Raw genomic sequence first — 27,073 nt, forward strand, 5'->3', positions numbered from 1 at the left:
AAGAGACCAGAGTGTAAGTCATAGCACTAGAGACAATTGAAATAGTCATTGAGGTTTAAATCTTCAAAACCTAATACTGGTTCCCAAATTTAAAATGCTAAAAACCTTAATGTCAGAATATAAAAGTGAGTTACCAAAAAGTATTATAAAAGGTATCAACACTGATGCCATTGAATTAAATTAGCATTAGCCATGAAAACTTCATAAAGATCACAAAGAGATATCTTCTCATTGATTAAAGAGATATTTGTCTTCAGATGACATTGGTTAAGTCATTTGCAGAGAAAGCAAGGTCATACTTCACAGTGTCTCAAATCTTCTTGTGACTATTTTTTTTGTCTATCCTTACTGTATCCACCTTAAATTTAAGGCAATTTGTTTACAGTTGCTTGCAGTATTTCTTCTTATTCTTATCATCTGCAGATGCTTTCACTTTTTTGTCCAGTATATTCAGCAGCATCAGCCATATATTTATTCCTCACTTTCTTCTCCGGTTATCCAGTTCTTTATCTAGGGGGAGACCTCTTTTTCATCAATTTCTGCCTGTAAATTCTTGCATTCCGGTATACCAGTGTCAAAGATTTTCTTATAATGCTTCCTCTGCTGGTCAGAAGTTATTGGGAGGTATTCTCTGTCCCAGTCCTTATCCAGTTCTTTGTAAAATTGCCCTCCAGTGGCCTAGTTGATTTCCTGGTGGTCTTGGTCAGCTCTTTTTGACATCCCTCCTTTCCCATGAGGTTTCTTTGTAAGATAGTGCTGAGTTATCATGGCTACGGTACCAAGGTGAAGTCACTGGAAGCACCTTAACTACTTCTGGTGTTGGTGTTGATTTGTATGAAGAGTCCAGATATGGCCATTTGGCATTCATTCTTCCATAAAGAGGAATATGCCATGGAACTGTCAACTGACTATGCAGATGGAGTTAGATGAACTTCTGCTGCATCTACAGACATATTTCTTTCATCCATTCCTCTACAATAGGAGGTTGCTTTTCATAGACATTTTTTTGTTCCATACAATGATAGATTTGTCTTCTATATTACTCTTACTTTGGGTTTTCACAGCAAAGAATATCATTAAAGCAAAAACTACAATAACCAGAAATCCCAGCACAATAGCAACAGCCTCTTGGGGATTCACCACACTATAAAGATATTAATTCACATAGAATCCAGTTGTTGTATATACATAATACTGATTGCAAAGAGCATATATCTGAGCTAAGTACATTGACCCAGAAGCTTGTGCTGTGGGATTGATTCCCATTATGTAAACAATGGTAACAATGAATATCATGATACCTTGGACATCACTTACAATAATGACCACTAGGTAGTACATTCTTGATCTGGAAACTCTCAATCTGGTAACCCTGTCACAAATATCAAAGAAGCTATGAAACAAAGCACCATCATGGCTTGTAAAAATCCCTTTGCAGCCCTTGTGTCAGTATAAATTCTTCTATAGAGTAACCATAGCCTAGCTGTAGCTGCTACAAAAGCTTCCAAAGCCACTATTCCTCTAAAAGAGTAATTGCTTCCTAGAAAAGGACTTCCTTAGCTTGGTTTCAGGCAAGTGTGGAAACCACACAAACAAAGATGGCAATGCACATCCCAATAATCCAGGCAAAGTGAAAAGTTTTCCCTGAAAGATTTGGAGTGGCTTTAAATATTTTATCCTAAGAGAACAGGCATACACAAAGATGTTTTTGACCATATACATGTCCTTTAATTTAGTTTTATTGGAAATTTATATAGATATATAGATATTATCTAAATATTATTAGAATCCTTCAACTTCTGATACTAGTACATGCAAGAAAATATAGAAGTTCTCAAAAGGTATTAGAGGTTTTATATTTTTCTGCTGTCTTCAGGAAGCCTCAGAGAATGGAGAATGAAAAGAAAAAATGCCTATTTATTAAAAAATAGTTTTGTGTTTTATTTTTCTTTTAAAGTGTATGATACTACTTTTAGGACTATCAGCAACTATGTGCTATCTTATTGTTCTCTAAGCTTAAAGGTTCTGTTTCCCTAATTTGGGGAATAGTTATCTTCCCTTCTTGACAGAATTTTAAATCTGAAAAAATACCTTAGGGGTCATCTAATTCAACCCCCTCATTTATATGCATGCTATATTTACACAGGTAGATATTTCAGTCCACAAGCTTATTAAGAATTTACTATGTGCCAGGACTGTGTTGATCACTAGGGAAACAAAAGCAAAAAAAAATGATCCTTGCCTGTGCTCAGACAGCTCCCATTCTAATAGAAGAGGAAACATGTAAACCATTATTTACATACAAGATTTAAACAGGGCAAATGGTAGGTAATCTCAGAGAGAGAGAGACTTCTTCCCTAGTCAACCAAAAGCTTAAGAGTATGTATCAGGAAATGAGAGTTATGGGAATGGCAAAAATGAATGAGCTGAGCAGAATTTTATTTGTTTTTTGAAGGTGACTATGCTACTTTGTGGGGTCAGTCACCAAGAGGGGCCAAGAAACAAAGGGGACAACCACATAGCCAACCATAAAAGACATTCCATCCAAGGGTCACTTTATCTGCCAGAGGAATCCCTACTCTCATGAAGTACCTACTCCATCATTTGGGAGTTTGTGGCTAGGACCATCAAGGATACTGGAGATACCCCAGGTATCTGCCAGAGTACAACCAGATGGTATATGATATGGAGATGGTATATGAAGACTGCTAATCAGAAGATTCTGGGGAGAATTTACAAAAATAGCTCGACCCTGACTCCTCCTTTTACATTTTTAAAATGTTAGCCTGAGCCCAAGGTTGTGGGACAGATGGGGAAGTGCTTATTACAGTAATAATTAGCAAGAATAAAAACAACAGCAATAATAATAATAATAATAATAATAATAATAATAATTAATTTTTATGTAGTACTTTAAGATTTGCAAAATACTTTTCACATGACCTCATTTGAATCTTCCTGTGAGGTAGATGCTACTGAAAGCTACATTTTACAGTTAAAGAAACTGAGACTAAGAAAGTTTAAATGATATACCCAAGCAAGTAAGTACCAGAGATTAGATTTGAATATGTCTTCCTGACTGCAAGTCCAAAACTCTGAACATTGCTCCACCAAGTGGGCTAATAAGGTTAGTAAGGACAATTTCTTACATCTACCTGTAGCATCAACACTGTACACCTCTGTGGAGAGTTCCTAATTACCCTTTCTGCCTTTCTGCATCTACCATTTCACTGACCCCAACACCCTACTCCTTCTTGCTTTGTTATGCAGTTGTCCAATATGGCTTTCTTGATGGTTTTGACAAAAACAGTCATTTGGCAGAGACTCCATTCCTGAGAACCAATCTAGAGGTTTCCCTTTAAAAAAACAAGCAAAGTTCAATTGTTCAATTCATGACATCCTTGTTACTTTCAGGTTCTGATACTTCCACTCAACCTTCTGGTTCTACACTCCAGTAAAATCTACCAGAATGATAAAGAAAAATCTACCATTTCAAACATAGGTCATATACAAATGGTCAGTTATTTATGGAATCAAAACTAGAACTCATGATATCTCTTGACTCTTGCCTCTTGGCCACTGTTCAATAGTCTTCCTGTTCATACAATATTTCATATTTATATTCTGAAATTTACTGGATTTTTCAGTGGTGATGAATTTTTAAAATTTCTCAATAGCAGATGGTGACCAATCACAACTTTAATGTAAATCCTTAGGCACTTATATTTTTAAAAATTATGTATGGAACCAGAGTGAAGCTCATGAAGACAAAAATGAGACAAGGATAAAACTATAGAAGAGCATTTGAGGGCTCTGACTGGGAAGCAAAACTGGAAATATTGAATAAGTGAGGGGAGCTTAGAAATGAAACCAAATGATCTCGAGGTTGAGGGAGGCTGCATAACAGAAAAGGAATTAGTGAACAATTAAGGATAAAGTAGAGAAGGGGTACCTAGAGGTAGCTATTGAATGAATGACAGTTGATAAACTGAATCAGCAAATCCAAAATTAGAAGTGGGGATAAGTTCCTTAAAGTGACTATTATTCAAAATATAAAGATTCTCAAGGTAAAAATAGCCCTCCATGAAAATTTATCTAGTAAAAGAATATATAATAGATATTACCTATAAACATCTCGAGAAATAAATTTGAAATTGTCATGCTGAGCATTCTAAGTCTTACCCCAGCATGCTATAGTCAATTAACTATCTCTGTCACCTCTGGTGTTCCCATGTCTTAGACTAAAAATTTATTCCAGTGAACCTTTTGCTTTTTGTCCTTCAAAAAATATTTATTAAGTTCTTATTATGTCCAGATTATGGTAGGCACTGGTGACAAAACAGTGTAGATAATTCCCCAATGGAATTTATCTGAGCTTCTAGGCTTTTCTTGGATCTGTTGACTAACCTCATTGAACTAGTTGGCCTCTAAGGTCACTTTCTGGTCTAATTCTTTCATATTACTCTATAATTTGATATTCTTAAAGCATGTGCCTGGTGATGTCCCTTCCCTACACAAGGAACTATTTGGCATTTAAAATCCTTCATGGTCTGGCTCCAATTCTATCTTTTCCTGTATCTCAGTCAACCTGGAATGCTGATACTCCCATTTGACTCTATCTTCTGCTTCCATGTCTTTTTCCTCCATGCCAAGAATGCTTTTATTCTTCACCTACTTTTTGCAGTATTCATAGCTATCTTCAAAGGAAATTTAGGTATGAACTACTCAGGTTTTTTCTGATTCCTCATAGTTGTTTGTAATCCTTTCTACCCTAATTACTTTATAGGTATTAGGAATTTATTTGTGTGAATGTATTGTTTCTTCCCAGTAGAATATAAACTTCTTAAGAATCAGGTCTGTTTAATTTTTATTTTTGTATCTCTGGCACCCAGTTCAGTACCTGGAAAATAATAAGTAATTAGTAAGTGCTTGTTGAACTGAATAAAATATACATATTATCCAGGGAAGGACTTCTACTTCTTTTCTCACATTTCTTAGATCCTATATTTCTTTAATAATAATAATAATATTTGACATTTACATGGTGCTTTAAGGTTCTCAAAGTACTTCATAAATATTTTCTCATTTGATCCTCACAACAACTCTGGGAAATAAATGCTACTTTTATTATTCTCATTTTACAGATGAAGAAACTAAGGCAGAAAGAGTTAAAGTGACTTTCTTTGGGTTACAAAACTAGTCAGTGTCTGAAGTAACTAACTCCAGGCTCAGTGTCCTATCTACTGTACCATCTAGCTGGCTCAGGATATAAAATTAAAAGGTTCATCAATCAGTGGATGTGTTGTAGATATTTTCCTATAAATAGCCCATATAATAAAGGTGTGGATAAGTAGTGCAGAAAACAAATTAGCAGTGAACTTAGAGCATTTTCAACAGAATATCAAGACTATTTAAAACCACCACTTTCCAATTACAGGACAAAATCAGTTCATTTCAAATTGTTTGTTGTTTCAAACTGAATAGACTATGGATTTAGCTAAATCTTGCAGAATATACATATATATATACATATATATATGTATACACATATGTGTAGGTACATATGCACAGATATATGTATGCATATATATATATATATATATATATATATAGTACTCTTATGTTTCTTTGCTGATGTTCAACCTAAAAGTAATATGTGTACATCATTTTATAAAACCCAGTATAATAATGTTCAAAATTACAAATATTCCATATAAACCACCCTGGCAAATAAAATGACAGGATGTCTTCCCTCCCATTTCCTCTAGCTTGCCTTCCTGGCTCATTGCTAGAGGTGATCCTATCTTTCTTCTCCTATTTCTTTTCCTCCTCCTCTTATTCCTCTTCCTTTTTCTCTTCCTCCTTTTCCTTCTCTTCTTTCTCCTCCTTTTCCTCCTCCCCTGCTTACACAACTGTCTGTGCATTTCCCTTGCCCATCATAATGATTCTTGGAGAAGCAGCTCCCCGACTTCTTCCACATGGAGACACCATCTGAAACTCTGGGATTTACTAGAACCCCATTTCACAGATATATTATGAGCACCTCTGTTTTCCCTATGGAAAGTGTCTATTAGAAGTGTCCTTTGCTATATTTGATAAGTCTTTTTTTGTTTGTACTTTATCTTCTTTTTTACTTAAGCAAATTAACTATCTATACAAGATTATAGAGTTGTTTTGGTTTTATAAGGATCAGAATAATTTACTATGGAAGTTAACTAGTGACATACTTTAGAGGACTCTTTGCAGTTCTGTCAAATTTTGGTTTGGAAATTACAGGTTTTGCTTTCCATTATCCTTATTTGTTCCTGGATAGTTTGATGCCTAAATGATCAATTAGTACAAAAGTTATCTAATCACTGACTCTATAAAGTGCTAGATAAATGTTAGTGACTGCTACTATCAAGTTGTTCCAACAAAATATTTAACAGGCAGACTTCAGGTTGTTCCCTCATTGAAGGGAAAAAACCAATGGAATCAGCGGAGAAATCCTGTCACTAAATTTGAGAAAGCTTTTTTCCCCCAAAGATTCTCCCTGCTCCTAGATCACTATATGAGACTATTTCTATTTGGAGCTATTTTTATATCTATGTCTTTTCTGAGGTCCCCAGTAACCAGCATATATCAGAAGAGTGTTCTGTTCTACAGTACTATGAATAGTATACTTAAAGAAGAACCTATATGTTTTGGGATATTTATAGCAGCTCTTTTCTGGTTAGGGGGAGCTGGAAACTGAGGGAACTCCCATCAGTTGGGGAATGGCTGAACATAACGTGTTTATGTGATAGAGATAAAATACTATTCTGTTATGGACAATGATGAACAGGATGCTCTCAGTAATAAAATTACATGAGCAAATGCACTGGGAAATATACGGTATAAAAAGTAACAGCAATATTGCAGTATGTTCAGCTGTGAATAATCTACATTTTCTCAGCAATGCTGTAACCCAAGAGAACTCTGAAGGATTTATGATAAAGAATACTCTCTCTATCCCAATGACAGAGCTGATGTTTTTGAATACAGATAGAAACATACTTTTTTCACTTTATTATTCTTGAGGTTTCTCTTTTGGGGGGGCTGTGTTTACTTTTTTAACATGACTATCAAGGTAAAGAGTCTCATGACTTCAAGTTACTTGCTTTCTCAGTGATGGGGAGCAGGGTGGGAGGAAGGGAGAGAATTTGGAACTCAAGGTTTAGGAAGTGAATGGTGAAATTTATTTTTTGCATGAAATTAATGAAAAACAAAGTTAAATGAAATTTAAAACAAAACCAAAATAAATTATACTTCAGGTTTATGACAGATTAAATAGGGTTTTTGAGAGTTAATTTGACAATCTTATTTTACTTCCCTTAAAAAGAAAATTCACTTATTTGTTTGCATATTATCACCCTCTTAACAGAACAAGAAATGTTTGTTGACCAGAAAAAAAAATTAAAGTAATAAAAATACCTTTTGAAGGGGAGATAAATAAGAAATGAACTTTTTTAGACAAAACCAGAATAATTTAGGAAAAAGAGATCTAGCCTGGAACTTGAGAGATTTGGAAAACAGTATAATATAGGTAAAAAGAAGTCTAGACTGAATTTAGGCAAACTGAATTTTTATGGTATATAAATGTAGTACTCTATTACTATACTGTAATAAATAGTGAATACAATAGATTCAGAGAAACTTGGAAAGATGTGTATGATTATGCAGAGGGGAATGCATAGATGCAAAGCAAGTTGCAATGACCATCAAAATATAAGGAGAAATTTCTTTTAAAGTTTTTAGAACTTTGATCAGTTCAGTGACAAATTATGCCTTTGGAAAACAGATAATAAAATTGGCCTAAGGTGCAGACTGAAACCTACATTTTCAGACAGTTTTACTGCATAGATTTGTTTTGCTTAAATATACTTATTTATTATGAGATAGGCTTCAACTACAAGGAGGTTTAGAATAATGAAAGTGAGGCATAAAAAAAGAAGAAAAAAGATATGACAATTAAAATTTAAAAACGTCCAGAATAATACAGAAAGGTCAAAAAAAGGAGATAAGCAAGTAAGACAGTTTTGCTAATATCAAGTTAAAGTTAATAAACTCTTTATATAAAGGGAAGTATTAGCCAATGGGAGCTCCATCTTCTGAAGCTACATGGTGTTTTGCCTGCCACAATCCCCCAAATGAAAGCAGAGAAGTGGGGGATTGAGCCTTCCTCTGAAATTCATCATACCGTGGATGCAGCTAACTCTCTGAAGCAGGGAACTTCACGTTCAGGTATTCTACTTCTAGTTAACTGAATGATGAAGAAAAAAAACCTTTGTTGACTGACAGATACTAACTGGATGATTCAATCTCTCTTTCTTGATTTCATTTTAGTGAAAAGGAATATAAACCTTTGATTGGGGAGAGTGGCCTTGTTTCATTATACAGAGCTGCCCTAGTCATCAACATGATTTTTGTTTCTTTGCCTCTTGGCCTTTGTTTATTCTTTCCTTTTCTTGGGTAAAGTTATATCAGAGATAGCTGACCTTGTGAGAGTCAAATGATAGAAAGAACAGTGCTATTGAGACTAGAAAACAACCTGAGATGTAACCCAGCACAAGATACAGCCAAGATGTTGGGTCATACAAGCAAAGATTTGACTCTGTCCTTTAGCTAGGCCATATTCAAAAGTTAACTTGTTGAAAGAGAATACTCTGTAACTACTGCTTTAAGGTTGAGCTCCTTCTCCTCAGAGACTAAGGTAGCATAGAGGAGATTGGTTGTTGGGAGGAAATGTTTGTACTTTTGTTCTTGATATATCTTCTAAGAAATTATCAGTTTATAAAAGTTTATTGATATTGACTAGTTAAATGACATTGGGGTGCTAATCATTAAAGTATATCAATGATATAGAAGAAATACTAACTGTAACTGACAATATTAGAGAGAACACACAGGAATGGGGGTTTGAACCAACAGAAATAGAGAAAGCCATTCCCTTGGGAGGTATCTCTAGACCATTAAGAAAGAGATGTCTTGTCAGGGTTTACATATACTACATTTAAAAAACTTGCATATAAAATAACTGTTTTTATATACTGCCCTCTCTTCTGTTCTTTGAGTGGTACTCCACTCTGGGGGTTATATTCATGATTTATACTTTCATTGGTGGGCAAGATGCCTGGGATATTCTAGTATATTATTCATAAACCCAATGAATGTGTTTAGTCTTATTTGTCAATCAGTAGTCTCAAGTATCTTTTACTCAAGGGTATTTACTGATGATATGAGATTTTGTCCTTCATCTTTGAAGAAGACCATGACATCAGGAAGGTGAAGCCATGACAAGCAAATGAATTGGATTTGAGTGAGGGGGTCTGTGCTAAATCACCAGCCTCACTTTTTCCTTCAGAGTCATCTGGGTCCAGTGGCCAGACATGAATCAGGATGACTGGAGATGGCCCTAGATGTAAGGTGATCAGGGTAAAATGATTTGCCCAAGGTCACATAGCTACTAAATGTCAAATGTCAAGAAGTGGAACTCAGGTCCTCCTGATTACAAGGTCAGTGCTCTATCTGCTGCTCCATCAAGCTGTCCTTTTTTACTGAGCAGGTATAGCAAGAACAGTATTTATGAAAATATCGCCCTCCAAAACTAGGGGTCCACTGTCCCCTATATAAATACAAAATTCTTGGAAAGAATGGACTCAAGCTTAGCAACAGTGAGGTCCATGTGTATAATATGTGGATGGTAAAGGATTAACTCACAGAATTTGGTTACTGGAAATCCCTTTGTCCCTATATGGAGACTTCATGAAATTCCCCTTAGATGTAGCACTTTTCTGATCTCCAAAGTTCAAAGTTTTTGAGTGGTGGAACTGGTAGTGTTTTTCTTGGCTCCAGTAGACATTGCTACTGATAATGATGGTAGCTCCTGGTCTCTACCTTGTTGTAGTTCACACAATAATAACCTGGTCAATTGCATCTCCAAATAATTTTTTGTCATTTTAGAATTTTTGTTTGTCTTTAGAATACTTCTCTCTACAATCACCTTGATGCATTTTCTCCAACTAGTTCAGTTTCTCTGCTGATACGGTCACTGAGAAGGAAAGAAGAGATAAAGAGAGGGAGTTCTTTTCTCCTCAAGAGCAATTTTTTCAACAATCTAACCACTCTGGAGAATAATTTGGAACTATTCCAAAAAGGAACATGTCTTTTGATCCAGTAATACCTCTGCTAGGTCTGTATTTCAGAGATTAATATAAAAGGGAGGGGGGAAAGAACCTCTTTGTACAGCTCTTTTTATAGCAGCTCTTTTTATGATGGTTGAGAATTGGAAATTGAAAGAATAACCATCAATTGAGAAATGATTGAACAAGTTGTGATGTCTGATTACAATGGACTATTATTGGGCTATCAGAAATTACTACTAGGATAATTTCAGAAAATCCTGGAAAGATTTACATGAACTAAAACAAAGTAAAATGAGCAGAATCAGGAAAATAAGAATGAAGAATTATGAATGACTTACCTGTTCTAGACAAAATAAAGATCCATGATAATCCCAAAGGATTCATGATGAAAAATTCTATCAGCCTCCAAAGAAGAATTGAATTATTTGAATACAAACTGAAGCATACTATTTTTTCCCCTTTCTTTCTTCCTTCTTTCTTTCCTTCTTGTCTTTTTAATTGATATTGTCTTACACAAAATGACTAATATGCAATATTTTACACAATTTTACATGTCTAACCTATATCAAGTTGTTTACTGCCTCAGGGAGGATGAGAGGGAAAGATCGAATTTGAAACACAGAACAAAAAAAAATGAACATTACAAATTATTTTTACATGCAATTGGAGAAAAACAAAATACTATAACTATATTTTTAAAAAGAGTAATTTCTTCTCAGACATCTAAAATTCTTACCTCCTGAATTTTGATCTCTCTCCTGGTACCAAACTAACCCCCATGACTTGTTTTCTTTCTTAAAATATATAACCTAAGAGTAATGACTTGATCTTCAATTGATAATAAGATATTTCCTGTATGGAAGCCACTGTACTGAAAGCATACAAGACCCCAAAACTCATATGATCCTTTCAAATATGTTAACTTATCCACATGTAGTTTATTTTTTATTGTTGATTCAGTTGAGATGCCTGGGCCATCTGTGGTTGACTAGGAAGGAGCATTAGTTCCTCATTTACATTATATATTGAAATTATTTATATTATATAATTGAAATGTTTATATTAGCTCATACTTGTTTATAATTTTTTAATGAAATTAAAATGAGATTTCAGATTTATCCATGCATTGCCCATTGAGTTCTTGAGTGACCTTAGGTAAATTGTTTATCCTCAAAGGACCTCAATTTTATCATCTTTAACAGGAAGGATTTTGATAAAAAGACCTCTAAGATCCCTTCAGTGCTAACAATCTACGCTTTTTTAAAGTGAGGCTTATCCTACATTCACTATTAAAAGGAATAACCATTTTTTTAGTTCTGGAATTATAAATCAATGTTTTATATTCATGAAATAAAATATTTACCAATATTTTTATAATTCATGCCACAGATTATTTCTTTGTGCTATTTTTACATATCACTTGCTATTTTTATCCATTAGCATGATACTTATAAAAGGAAGCACATTGTAACTCATATAATTCCCAGACAGTTGTTTAATATTTATTTAGCATCATTAGACAATGGCCCCAAAGCCAAAAGGATATGGTATTTTGAGGTAACTAGTAATTTAGGTACAAGTAGATTTTTTTCATCTGAATTAAATGAATAATTGTATCAAATTTCTACTTTCCTTCCAGGGAAATATAAGCCCAAAGCAATGATGTGGGTCAAATTTAAATAGTCCTGGCCCCTAGAAGTTTCTATTCTAAAGTAACAAACCATACAGAAATCAGTGATATTCACATTCATGTGCAATGAATAAATAAGAACATTTTTATTATATATATATATATATATATATATATATATATATATGCTGATTTCCATTTTAAAAGCCATAACAAACAAAGATTTAGTCTACTTGTTCATTGTCATTTTGTGGGCCAGAACTCACCTTTTAATTGTGTTCAATTGTGTCTACTTTCCTTTTTACTTTGGTTGTATAGACACAAAACATGATGGTATGATGAAAACAAAGGGGGAAATAAATATTTTTAATGAGCCAACTTATGTTCCAGACACTGTTAAATGGTTTTTTTATAAATACTATCTCATTTTGATCTAACCCTATAAAGCAGGTGCTTTTATTATACTTTGTAGTTGAAGAAACTGAGGCAAACAAAAGTTAAATGACTTAACTGGGGTCAACAGCTAATCAATATAGGAGGTTATAGTTGAAATCAATTGCTATCTACTGCATCATCATCTGTGACCAATAGATGCTCCATTCTTAAAAACTCTTGAGGCCTTGGCAATCTTTCAAGGGGGTAGAGATGGAACTCAGTCATGCAGATTGGGTATGAAACTCAAGACCAAATACATAGAAAGTGTAATCACTGCTCAGATTTCCTCTTTGATATGCTTATTATTTTTGGAATGGCACAGGATCCAATCTAGATAGTGAAGATACCAAGACTAAATGATAGTAATCCCGATCCTTCAAGGAGTTCACCTTCTATTGGGCACAGGAGCACAATATGTATACAAGGAAAATTCAAAATACATATAAAATTAATGCAAAATAATTTCATGGGCACTAACAGTTGGCAAAAGCAGGAAAAATTTCCTGTGAAAGGTAAAACTTGAGCTTCATCTGGAATAGAAAACATGGTTCCAAGAGGCAAGAGGCAAAGGTGATAGCATCCCAGGCATGAATAAAACAGGCAGAGGACTAAGCTACAAGAGGAATGTCACATAGAGGTAATAGCAGCAGTTGGATTGGACCATAAAGGGAAGTAATGAGTAATAACTCTGGAAATACAAGTGGGAGTCAGTTTGTGAAGGGCTTTAAAATTCAAAAGGGAAAAGACTATATTTTAGCCAAAAGGCTAGAGGGAACAACTAAAATTTCTTGAACAAGGGAGTTACATGGTCAGAACTGTTCTTTTGCAACAACAATTTGAATTATACAATCAGGCAGAGAGACAGATTAGGTGGGTGTTGTAACAGTCCAGGTGAGAGGTGAGTGGCTACTGAATTAAGATTTTGATGTGAATGGAGAGAAAAGGGTATGTGAGTTAGGTTTTACACAAAAAGCATTTATTAAGAACTTCATGCTAAGCACTGGCAATACAAAGAGAGGAAAAGATAGTCTCTGTTCCTAGTGATCTCCCAGTATAACTGGAGAGATAACAGGCAAACCTCTATGCATAAATAAGATGAAAACTTGGAGATTAATAAGTAGAAATAAGGCACCAACATTAGGGAGATTAAGAAAGGTTTCTTATGGAAGGCAGGATCTTACTTGAGACTTGAAGGAAGCCAGGGGAGCCAAAAGATTAAGATGAATAGGGAGAGAATTCCAGTCAAGGAAGATAGCCAATGACAGTGATGAGAGCCTGTACCAAGATGCTAACAGTGTGAGAGGAGAGAAGGGAGAATATATAAAAATGTTACAAAGATAAAAATATTTAACTAACAGGATCAGGCAATAGAGTAGATATGAATGAGGAGGTATGGAGAGTCTGAACTCAAAACTTGGGTTGTGAGTCTCAGTAACTGGAGAATGGTGGTACCCTCAACAGAAAGAGGGGGTTTTGGAAAAATGATAATGATTTCAGTTTTGGACATATTGAGTTTACTTTCACTTTCAGATTTCCAATTGGCACTATCCCATTCACCACAGAGGCTCTTTCAAACCTTTTCATCCCTTCTCAAACCTCCCATTACTCTCTGTCCACCCACCCTCCTAGCTGAGAACATTGCCTCATATTTTACTGACAAAAATGAAGTCATTTGCCAAGAGCTCCCTCTTCTCTCTTCCTGTACTTTTCACATCACCCAGATACCTTCTGTCACTTTCTCTTCCTTCATCCCTATCTCAAATGAAGAGGTGGACCCTCTCCTTGCAAAAACTAATCCCTCTACATGTACAAGCTGCTTTTCTGCAACAGATTCTCTTCTATAATCCCCATTCTCTCATTTTCAATCTGTCTATTGACTGCTTCCCTATTGCCTATAAATATGCCCATGTCTCTCCCATCTACAAAACAGCCCTTATTTGATCCATCTAGCTCTCCTTACTATATCATCCTAAATCTACATTTTTTGGGGGACTAAACTCCCTGAGAAAATCATCTTCAAAAAAATGCCTCTATTTCCTCTCCTCTCACTCTCTTCTTAACTCTATAATCCAGCTTTTGGCCTCCTCATTCAATTGAAATGGCTCTCTAAAGTTACTAACAATCTTTTAATTGCCAAATCAAATGACTTTGTCTTAGTCCTCATCCTCTCTGGAACCCCTGACACTTCCAATCATCCTCTTCTTCTTGATACTTTCTGCTTTCAAAGTTCATGACATTACTCTCATCTGGTTCTTTTCCTACAATTCCTACAGTTCCTACAATTCCTACAATTCCTTCTCAGTCTTCTTTACTAAATCTTCATCCAATTTGTTCCTGCTGGCCAAAGGTGTTCCACGGGGCTCTCTCTTGGATTTCTTCTCTCTATATACTATTTCCTTTGGTGATTTTATTAGATTCAGACATTCAGTGATCATCTCTGTGCTGATGATTTTCAAATCTACTTATTCAGCTCTAATCTTTCTTTTGACCTCTAGTTTTTGAATTTTTAGATGCCTATTTGACATCTCAAACTGGGTGCCCTTTAGACCTTTCTAATTATTAATTATCATAAAGAATACCACTATTAATATTTTGGAGAATATGGGAACCTTTTTCTTATTGATGATTTACTTGTAGTATAAGCCGAGTAATGAAGTCTTTGGTTCAAAGAGCAAAAACATTTTATTCACTTTATTTGCATAATTCCAAATTATTTTCTAATATGATTATGCCATTTCACATCTCCACCAACAATGTATTAGTGTGCCTTTCCTTCCACAGTCTCTCCAACATTAATTTGTCATCTTTTGGTAATTTTTGTGAACTTAAAGGGTGTAAGGTTGTTTTGATTTTTATTTCTCTTATTATTAGTAAAAATTCAAATCATTTTTACGTGGTTTTGAATATTTTTCAATTTTTATCTTTTGACCATTTATCTATTAGAAATGGCATATACTTATATAATAGCTTATATAATTCCCTTATCAAAGAAATTTGATAAAAATATTTTTTCCCATTTGACCCCTTTACTTCTTATACTAGATTAGATTAATGTTGTCTTTGAAAAAGTCTTTTAGGTTTAAGTAATAAAAATTATCTATATTATCTTTTTTAATTGTCAATATCTATGGTTTGATTAAGGGAGGAAGGAAAGAAGGGAAGAAGGAAGAAAGAAAAGAAAGAAGGAAGGAAAGAAGAAAGGAAGCAAGCAACTGTGCTAAGAGCTTTAAAAATATTCTCATTGGAGAAATTTGGAACTATGTCCAAAGGGCAACAAAAATGTGCATACCCTTTGATCCAGCAATACCACTACTGGGTCTGTACCCTGAAGAAATGACGAAAAAGGATAAAAACATCACTTGTACAAAAATATTCATAGCAATCCTATTTGTGGTGGCAAAGAATTGGAAATCAAGTAAATGTCCTTCAATTGGGGAATGGCTTAACAAACTGGTATATGTATGTCATGGAACACTATTGTTCTATTAGAAACCAGGAGGGATAGGAATTCATGGAAGCCTGGAGGGATTTGCATGAACTGATGCTGAGTGAGATGAGCAGAACCAGAAAAACACTGTACACCCTAACAGCAACATGGGGACAACGATCAACCTTAATGAACTTGCTCATTCCATCAGTGCAACAATCAGGGACAATTTGGGGCTGTCTGCAATGGAGAATACCACTTGTATCCAGAGAAAGAACCATGGAGTTTGAACAAAGTTCAAGGACTATTCCCTTTAATTTAGGGGGAAAACGCTGATATTTTATTGTCTGATCTTGTTATCTCTTATACTTTATGCTTCTTCCTTAAGGATATGATTTCTCTCTCATCACACTCAATTTGGATCAATGTACAACATGGAAACAAAGTAAAGACTGACAGATTGCTTTCCATGGGGGGGGGGAGTAAGATTGGGGGAAAAATTGTAAAACTCAAAATAAACAAAATCTTTAATAAAACGATATTCTCATTGAATGTTCATGATACTTCTGAAAGTTAGATATTATTATCATCTCCATTTTTCAGAAGATGAAACTGAGGTTAAGTGATTTGCTCTTTGTCATACTTCTAATGTGTCTGAGGCTAGATTTGAATTCAGACTTTTGACTTCAGACCCAGCATTCTATCATTGGATCACTACCTAAAGGTAAGGCAATGGGGAGGCACTGAAGATTGATGAGCAGATGAGTGACATGGTCAGACACTAATGTTCCCCCATGCTCAGTAGCTATGGCCACATAAAGCAAAGCAAAGACAATGGAAGAATCCCAGGCACTCTCAGCTAACCAGCTTACCTAGTTATTTAGGCTCACACAATTCCAAGTGCTCAACTATACTACAAATAGGTCAACCTATTAGTAAAGGGCAAATAATGAGTGTGAAGGAGAACCTGTCTTAAATAGCATCTCTGGCTTAACCAAGTGCAAGTGGAGCCTTGAAAGTTCCATCTTGGTGTATAACCAAATCAAGCATTATTGGCATAGATTTCCAGCTTAATTCTAGCTATACTTCTACCGTTATCTATCTGTGTAACCTTAGACAAATAATATAAACCTTTTTTAGCCTCAATATCATCTCAAAAATGAAAGATAGAATAAATGATTTCCAATTCACCTTTCAGGTCATTTCTCAAAATATAAGAAAGGGAGCAAAGAATGATCTCTTATGAACCACAATAGCATTGTTGACTCTATCTCTAAATTGAGATTACCTAGGGTCTTTCTGTAACTCTTTCCCTCTTTAAACTCATTATCTTTAATTCATTTGATTCAATAGATCTGCTGTTTCCTCATTTGTATTGTTGGAAATGATTTACGTTAGCAATTGCTGAATCATGTACCTAAGATTACAGACAATGCTATTTATACTAAAGAAATTGAGTGCACATCTATTTTAGCTTCCTGCCCTATTTTCATACTCCCATCCATTTGAATTCCTGTCCCATATGTTGCCCTCAGCACTCACTGTTTTAAACTGCTGTCTAGTTTTAACTCAAACAAGCTTCTATAACAACAGACTCTATTTAAGTAAAAAGTTTTTTTTATCTATTCATTACTTAACTGACAGAGCTTTAATTGATCAAATCTTTTTTTAAAAAAATTAAATTTTTTTAAAAATTTAAAAAAGTAAGAAGAGTTATATAGATTTGAGGTAATCAAATAGGATAGTCAGTTTTGATAAAATTTCTGAAAATATTATCTTTAAAGTTGTATTTAACTCATCGTATGAAGACTAGAGTCAGAAAATTCCACTGTGAAAACTGGAAATATTTAAAAGAGAACAAGCATTCAGTAAATGTGATGAGTGGTAGCAAGTGAAACTTATAGATAGATATACAAAACTTGATTGGGCTCTACCAAATTTAAAAGGTTTTCATCATTGAGGTCTTCAAAGAAATGATAGGTGACCACTTGTCAAGGATAATGAAAAGGGGAAATCTTTTTCAGGTATGAGTTGGACTAGATGGTTTTCTAGATTCTGTGTTACAATTTCAGGTCAATTTCTCAATTTCTGTAGTTAAAAAGGAATTTCCATTGACCTTGGAAAGACTACTTAACATTTTTCCCAGGCCAGATAATCCTAGGGTTGTTTTTTTTTTTTTTTGCTAAGTGTCTACTTTAAAAAATCAATTTTATATATATTTAACCAATTTAATCATACTCCCTAATTTGTGAGTCCAAAATCAAAAAGGAATTTGTGAGGGTGCATCTGAGGTCAACTATTTCAGAAAAGAATTAGTTCTCAGGGACATTGTGCTGGCATCCATATGATTAGTCAGGATCCTGGCATCAAGTTTGCTTTTGAATAATATCTCAGCTAGTATCCATGTGAAACCAAGGCAATAAATTCACAACATCAGGAGCTCCCCACTTCATCAGTTTTTCCCTTCAAAAACAGCTGGTAGCCCAGTTTACAGTTTACAGGCAACTAATGTGTAATTAACTTAGGAAATAGTTGTAGAGAGCCTAAAAGAGCAGGTCTTCTAGAAGCACTAGGGAGACACTGATGAGGACTTGCACACAAGCTATCATAATCACATCTCTGAAATTTTAGGTCATATATTTTGGAAACTCTATGGAGGATGGAGGGGGCGGGGGAGACTGAAGACTAGGAGGACAGTTAGGTTGTTACAATAGTCCAGGTGAAAGGGTATTAAGGGCTTCAACTAGGTGGTTGCCCTTTCAGGAGCAGGTGCAATGGAGCTTGGTCACACATGAAAGCATCCACCACATCTCGGGCCATCACCAGTCATCTTGACTTTTGTCTTGCCACTTGGACTTCAATGAAGAGTAAGGCTAATGACTTTTTGCATTTCAATATTACTTGATTCCAATTCATATGCAAGTCAGGGATATTCCATGATGTCATTGGTCTGCTTCAAAAAAAATGGAAAAACAACAAAGCAACATTTTTTTCTAATTAAGTTAATTTGATAGCTAGCATTTATATTTATATCTGTTTCTTGAAACAGCTAAATGGCTCAGTGGATAGGACACAGAACTTGGAGTTCAAATTTGGACTTAGACACTAGCTGAATGACCCTGGTCAAGTCACTTAACCATGTTTATCTCAGAGCTCTCATCTGTGAAAAGTTGGAGAAGGACATGACAGACACTCCAGCATTTTTGCCAAGAAAACCCCAATTGATAACACAAAAGTTGGACATGATACTTACACACACACACACAAACACGTATAGATAAAATCTCATCTGATCCTCACAATAAAACTGAGAAGTGTTATTATAATGCCCATTTTCTAGATGAGGAAACTGAGACAGAGAGCAGTTAAGCCTGCAATCATACAGTTAAGTGACTAGATTTGAACTAAGGGTCCCCTGACTCCAAATCAATATACTATCCACAACACCATCTAGATGCCTTACATGGATCAGTTTTTGTGTCTTCCTGATATTTGTGGGCATGAGGAAGCCCTCCAAAAACTGATATAATTAAGCAAGAGAATTCCATTTAAAATCCTCAATCAGGATCCAGTAGGAGATGGTATGCTCAGTTATAGTTTCTTACCTCATTTAGAGTTGATGTTTCTATTTGCTATATTTCATTCAATACCCAAGAACTCTACCCAAGAATATTTTCTTTTCTAAACATATTTTATTTGTTTTAATCATATGTTTTAATTAACTAAATTTCACCTTAAACTCCAGTTTCCATTCTCCTTTGAGAACACAAAACACATTAAAAATATAGAGTCAATCCAAACAAATTTCCACATTGTCCATGTCCAAAAATAAATTAGCTTATTCTGCATTCTAAGTTCTTCATCTCCCTGTCAAGAGGTAAGCAGCTTGTTTCATCAATCCTGACTGGTCCTTAAGCTGTTGAAGGTACAGCACAATGGTATTCCATCACATTGATATACTATAACCTGAACGTCCATTCCCCAATTTAGGGCATGCCTTCATGCTCCCATCATTTGATCTTCATAAAAGAGCTATAAATATTTTTAAATCCTAAGAGTTTGTTTTGATTAGCACATCCCTTGATTAATCTGTCTTCTAATTCTTTCCCTTTCCCCCTTTCTGTCCTATTTCCTTGTTGAATGAAATGTTTGTGTGTGTGTGTGTCTTCCTTCTTTTGAGCAGTTCAGAATAGAATGAAGTTCAAAAGTTAGCACTCACGTTATTCCCTCTTCTTTGTATAATTATCTATTTGTGCAGTCCATGAATGTGAGATAATTTTCTCTATCCTTCCTTTTCTGCTTATCCTTTCCTTCTAGTGTATTCTTATTTCCTCTTTTTATTATTTTCTTAAGAATGTCAAGACATAACAAAACCACTCCCAGGTCTCATCTATTTAGACATCCCTTGATAATGACAAAATTCAGAGGGGATACAAGTATTAATTTTTGATATTCTAATGTAAGCAATTTATCCTTGTTTTGTCCTTTATCATTAATTTTTGTTTACTTTTTTAGCTTTCTCCTCACTTCTATGCCTGAACTTTAGAGTTTCTTCATGGATCTGGTGTTTTCAACAGGAATGCTTGGAATCCTCATTAAAAAAAGAGAAAAAATATTTTTGTCCTCCATGGTTATGCTCTGTTTTGCTGAGTAAATTATTAAATCCATATTCTTTACTTTCTGGAACATCATATTCCAAGCTCTCTACTCTTTTAAAGTAGTGGTTGCTACACCCAAAGGGCAACAAAAATGTGCATACCCTTTGATCCAGCAATACCACTACTGGATCTATATCCTGAAGAGATGATGAAAAAGGGTAAAAACATCACTTGTACAAATATATTCATAGCAGCCTTGTCTGTGGTGGCAAAGAATTGGAAATCAAGTAAATGTCCTTCGATTGGGGAATGGCTTAGTAAACTGTGGTATATGTATGTCATGGAACACTATTGTTCTATTAGAAACCAGGAGGGATGGGAATTCAGGGAAGCCTGGAGGGATTTGCATGAACTGATGCTGAGTGAGATGAGCAGAACCAGAAAAACACTGTACACCCTAACAGCAACATGGGGGCAATGATCAAACTTGATGGAATTGCTTGCTCCATCAGTACAACAATCAGGGACAATTTTGGGCTGTCTGCAATGGAGAATGCCATCTGTATCTAGATAAAGAGATGTGGACCTTGCACAAAGTTCAAGGACTATTCCCTTTAAGTTAGGAAAAAAACAGATATCTTATTGTCTGATCTTGTTATCTCTTTTACTTTTTGTTTCTTCCTTAAGGATATGATTTCTGTCTCATCACATAATTTGGATCAATGTACAACATGGAAACAAAGTAAAGACTGAGAGATTGCTTTTTGTGGGGGGGGTAGGAGGGAAGTAAGATTGGGGGAAAATTATAAAACTCAAATAAAATCTTTAATAAAAGAAAAAAAGAAAGTAGTAGTTGCTAAATTGTATGTGATCTTGATTATGGCTCCTTGGTAATTGAATTCCTTTCTTTTTTCTGGCTACTTACAGAAATTATTTTTCTTTGACCTGGAAGTTCTGGATTTGACCAACAGGAGTTTTCATTTTAACATTTCATTTAGAAAGTGATTGACAGATTCTATTTCCATTTTGTCCTCTGGTTCTAAGAGATTTAAGCAGTTTTAATATTTATTGAACTGTGATATTCAAGCTGGGGTTTTTTGGTCACGGTATTCAGAGAGTCCAATGATTCTAAAAATTTTTCTTCTTGATTTGTTTTCCAGATCAATTATTCTTGCTATAAAATACCTTATATTTTCTTTGGTCAACCTTTTTACTTTGTTGTAATATTTTTGCTGCCTCTTAAAGTCATTAGCTTCCACTTTGCACATCATAATTTTCTAGGAATGTGGTATTTAGGCAAGGTCTGTATGTCTTGTGTCAAACTCTTAAATACTTTTCTAATTTTTTTTCATAAATAGGGGAGCTATGTTAGGAAATCACTGATTCTATAACACTTCCAAGGCTCTTTTTCTTTTCTTATTTTTCCCACAAGTGCTCCCATTCTATTTATTTAAAAATTAATTTTTTGTTTAAAAAAATCCTCTTGCTTCTACTTTTCAGGAATTCTTGTTGAATTTGTGATCAAGCATGGAGATGTTTTGGAGTCATTCTCTTTTTCTGCATTTGTGACTTGAACATCCTTGCACCACCATCCCTATTGACTATGCTAGAGTTTTTGTCTTTGACCATTCTTCCAGTCTATTTCCTCACTTTGGACTTGTTGCTAGAGCTGGACTCTTCCACACTTCTGGAGAGATGTTCTGGACTTGTATGTGTCTTCTTAGTATATCTTGTGTTATATTATTCTAGGATCTCAGGGATAGACTGAGAACCTGCAGGTTTTCATTGTCCCCAAAGAAATCTGATCCAGGGTAAAGTCTAATTGCCTCTGTCCTGTTCTAAACTCTGCAAGGTCCTAATTATGGGTTTGAGTCTGTATAAAAGTGGACTACCAACTCTATCTCTAAAAGATTTATTGGTTCAAAGTGGAAAAATTGTTGGATGCTCTTTGCTCTGAGATTTCCTGATTTGATTAATCCTTTGGAGGTTGGAACAATTACTGGAGACCCTGCTCTGAGTTTGGTCACACCATTGCTGCTGGCTATTGAACTCCTTCCTTTCTCAGTGTTCATCCCAAGGTTTTCCTGAATGGAGATATCCCTTTCCATCCCCCTGCACAAGGTGAGATACTCCCTACTTGTTTCACTTTGGACCTAGGACTAGGAACTGGTAGTAGGAGATAAAAATGCCAATTTATACTCATATCCTTTGCAGGGACTTGATCTGAGACTTGTGACACCTTGTATCAACCTTCTCTTGCCCTAGTGTAAAGCCTCTCTCTATGTGCTGGAAACATTTAGATGCAGAGTACTCCTGTTCCAAGCCCAACTTCAGTGCCAGCAGACCTCCCTACTCTGTCTCCCTAGAATAAACTGAGATGGAAAAATTTCTTGACATGAATTTTTCTGAATTTCCCTATAAGGATTCAGTTTGGTTCATTTTCTAGATCTGCTTCCTATCATTGCACCATCTTGACTGCCTAAATTAGGGTATTTTCTAACCAATTCAATATCCAGTCTTTTCCTGGACTTAGAAAAGAACTTTATGAAAAATCATGATTGGTATATATATATATATATATATATATATACATATATATATATATATATATATACATATACATATACATATACATATATACATATATATATACATATATGTATGTATATGTATATAGCAAATCCTATATATTATAAACTTTTTATTTGTGTAAATGTATGAGATTTTCTATGACAATGCTCCCTCTACTCATGAAAATTGCAATCCATTCTGATTAATTCTTGACTATGTTCTCCCATAAATACATACAGAAGATACATTCATTCTATGGCACACTGGAGGAGAAAGTAATGCTGGTTACTTTGCCCAGTACCCTCTATCTCAAATCTAACTCACTAGAATATCATAGCATCACCTCCCTGACATCATGATTTTTTTCAAGAACAAAGGGCAAATAACAGCAACAACTTATTACTAGAAGTACCAGTATAACAAGTGGACTGTCCATCTATCACACAGTATCTGTACTTTACTTATATGGGTTAATTAATTTCTACTTCTTGATAAGATTTATACAAAAAAAGAAGCCTTCAGGAGCAGAGGATGCTTGCAACTTGAGGGATTCTTTGAAGTAGACTACTAGATGTCTGCTACAATGAATTGTAAGGTACATATTTATCTTTTTTCTGATTATTCTTTAAATATTAAGAATAATTAGAGTTTAAAAATTTACCCAAGGGGTCTTTTTCAGTTATTAGATTATGAGATATAAATTAGCACCTTTAAGGATAAGCTTAATACTGCTTCAGTATGCCTTTCTTTTGATTATTTTCATTTAACAAGAGTTTATTTTCCTTCCCTCCTGTTCTTCCTTTCCCAATGATAAAAGTAAAAGAAAAGCCTTTTAAACAAATGATCAAGGTCAAGCAAAACAAATTCCCACATTAACCACGTCCAAATATATATATATATATATTGTACTCTTCACCTTGTGATAGTCATTAGTTCATTAGTTTATCAGAAGGTAGGTAGTGAGCTTCCTCTTTAGACCTCTGGGGTCAGGAGTAATCATTTCACTTTTGAGAGTTCCCATTTCTTTCAAAATTGTTTGTCTTTAAGATGTTGTTATTCTATAAACAATTTTCCTGGTTCTTCTCACTTTACTCTTCTTCAGGTGGTAAAAGTCTTCCCAGAGACTGTCCCTTTTTTCATATCTTAAAGAGAAATGATATTTCATTATGTTTATATATCCTAATTTGTTTACTCATTCCCTAAAAGATGGATACTTGGGACATATTTCAAAATATATGTAAAAGGCTTTCAAATTGTCTATCATCTAGGTCCTCATATCTCAGAACCTAAGTTTACATTTGTATCTATTGAGATGCCCTTATTTTTACTGTAGATTTTTACCCTAGATTTACATTTTCATCTTTGCTGGCCTATGAAATTCAATACAATTGCAGTTTATTAGCATTGAAGTTTGGAGGCCTTAAGTAACAATCATAGTCCTGGTAACTCATTTTTGTACTCCAAGATTTATAAAATGCTTTATACATAGTATACATGTTTTAGTTTGATCCCTCTAATAGTCCTGCGAGATAGAGTTCTTAGTGAAATGAATTTCCCAAGTCACCCAGCCAGTAAGTATCTGAAGTTGGATTTGACATCAAGTTTTTCCTGACTCACTGTAACTCTCCTTTCGTGATGCTAAGCAATTCAAGACAAGGAAAAAAGCATTTATTAGGAGTCTACTATTTTCTCAGGACTGTGATAATCTATGGTCATATAAAGGACAAATTCAAACCTTGATTTAAGGAGCTAGCATGCAAATGAGATAATATAGAATATAAATTGGAGATAACTTCAGAGAGAAGATACTAGGCATTAGGAAAGGTAGAGATAGTATTCTTGTAGAAGGTGAGATTTTATTTTGTTTTGTTTTTGTTTGTTTGCTTTGGCAAGGCAATGGGGTTAAGTGACTTGCCCAAGGTCACATGGCTAGGTAATTATTAAGTGTCTGTGATGGGATTTGAACTCAGGTCCTCCTGACTCTAGGACTGGTACTCTATCCACTATGCCACCTAGATCCCCTGAAGGTGAGATTTTAAATGAGACTTGAAGGAAGGCAGGGAAACAGGGAGGGCCAACAAGAGATAAGAAAGAACAGTATTCTAGGCATGGAAGACAGTTAAAATTCTTGAAATTAGGAGAGGGAGTCCCTTGTGCAAGAAAAGAGCAAGATCTAATGAAAATGAATGAACTTTGGGAAGACTGGCAATGCAGGAGGTGGCAGGATATGAAATGCTTTAAAAGGAAAGCAGTGGGTTTATTATTTGATCCTAGAGATAATAAGAAGCTAGGGGTTTATTGAATGGGCATGGTCTGACCTATCTTTAGGAAGATAACTGATTGCTAAATGGAGGATAAATTAGAATGGAGAAAAATGAGACAAGAAGACCAGCCAGCAGGTTAGTAATAGTTCAGATATCAGGAGATTAGGAGCTGAGTGATGGCAATGTCAGAGGAGGGAAGGCAGCAAAAATGAGAGATATTAAAAAGTTTTATCAACAAATTGGCTATGACAGGGAGGGAATGAGAGAGACTGTGAGGACTATGATAGGTTTTGCACCTACAAAGCTTTTGTATGATGTGTGTAGATAATGAAGTATCCTTCTCTCTCTTCTTCTGTCCTCTTTCTGGCTCAGATAGCTCATGAGAGATCCATATGTCACATCATAGAACTCTTAGATGGATTAATCCAGGAAGACATTTTGCATTTACTGCAAAAGTTCACAGCAAAGTAATCTGCTCAAATTAAAGGAGAAAAGTTTGTTCTTAGAATATTGCACTGTGATCTTGTAGCTTGAGAGAAGTAAATAGATAAGGTTTTGGGTTGGACAGAACTGTTCTGTCTGAAAGCAGAAAGCTAAACCAGATTCACTCTCAAGGTCATTTCCACACGAAAAACTTTATGGAAAATCAACTAGCAACTTTGAAAAGTTCAAGTATTTTCTGGGTTGCTGTAGTTTCACAATTTTGCTCTTATTTGATTTGAGATCAAGTTAGAAGAGAGACATAGAAGTACCTGCATTCACAACTGAAGAAAGGATTTGGTTGGCCACTGAGTTTGGGTGCCCCTTTTTATACTGATACTGCAATTAAAAATGGGATGAGAGGCTGACTGTGGTAGCATACAAGACTGAAAGTAATAAGAGGCTTCTCATTTTGTGCCTCTATAGGGAAAGTACTTTACGCTTGAGTTCACACTGTTTATAGCTGCTGTTAGTTTATATGGAAAATGTGACAGCCAAAGTTTGAACGATTTATACTTTGCAATATAATTTATATGGGAGTCACTTTGGAGGTCAGCTGAATGATGATGGTGCCAATTAATTTGGAAAATTTTACCTATAATTTAGATTTTATCACCAATGCACATTTTGGACTACCTCTTCCAATTATGCAAATTAGCATAGCCCCACAATTCCCAGGGTTATAAAGCAGAATGAACCTAGAGAAATAGTGCTGCAAGCAAGGAAGAATTTTAAGAAAAATTAAAAATACAGCACCTTTCCTGCAGAGGAATCCTTACTTGGTGTAATAGAAAGGATGTTGACTTTGAAGTCAGGAGAACTAGGCTCAAATCTGGCTTTGCCACTTGGTATCTATATGTCCTAGAACACAGGAACTTTGATGTAATCATCTATAAAATTAAAAAATTGGAACAAATGATCCTGTGATATTTTCCATCTCTGATTATATTATCCTAACTCAGCCCCTAACTTTGCAGAATGACTTCTTTCCCACTTGGCTGCATCTTTCTGGACTTTTTCATGCCCACCTACCCCCTCCTTTCAATTTCTTTTTATGTGATGCCTTACCCTATTAGACAGTGAGCTCCTTGAGGCCAAGACAGGAACTGACTTTTGCCTTTCTTCATATTTCCAAAGTTTAATACAGTAGCTAGCAAAGACTGTTAACTGACTGAGATGCTGTGCCTCTTTTCACTGCACCACTTCATGAAAGGTGGATCACCTCTGCCTTTCCTTTCAGTTTTAAATCTATGATCCTATGATCAGCAGAATTGGTAAAAAAAAAAATCTCAGTTATCATCTGGTCTTCCATAGACCATGTTGGTTAGCTTTTTTTTAAGGCAGTTAAAGTTATTTGGGCCAGGTGATACAATGGCTAAAGTGTTAGACTTGGGCTCAGGAAGACTCATCTTCCTAAATTCAAATCTGGCCTCAGATAATTACCAGTTGTGTGAACTTGGGAAAGTCATTTTAATCCCATTTGCCTCAGTTTCATCATCTGTAAA

At 35.0% G+C, this 27,073-nt stretch overlaps 1 pseudogene; it reads right to left on the bottom strand.

Moving 5' to 3' along the window:
* Nucleotides 1–379: 379 nt before the first annotated feature.
* LOC141506198 (occludin pseudogene) overlaps nucleotides 380–27,073 on the bottom strand; it is a 67,452-nt pseudogene continuing 40,758 nt past the window's right edge.

This window comes from Macrotis lagotis, chromosome 1 (assembly GCF_037893015.1).
Source record: "Macrotis lagotis isolate mMagLag1 chromosome 1, bilby.v1.9.chrom.fasta, whole genome shotgun sequence".
NCBI lineage: Eukaryota > Metazoa > Chordata > Mammalia > Peramelemorphia > Peramelidae > Macrotis > Macrotis lagotis.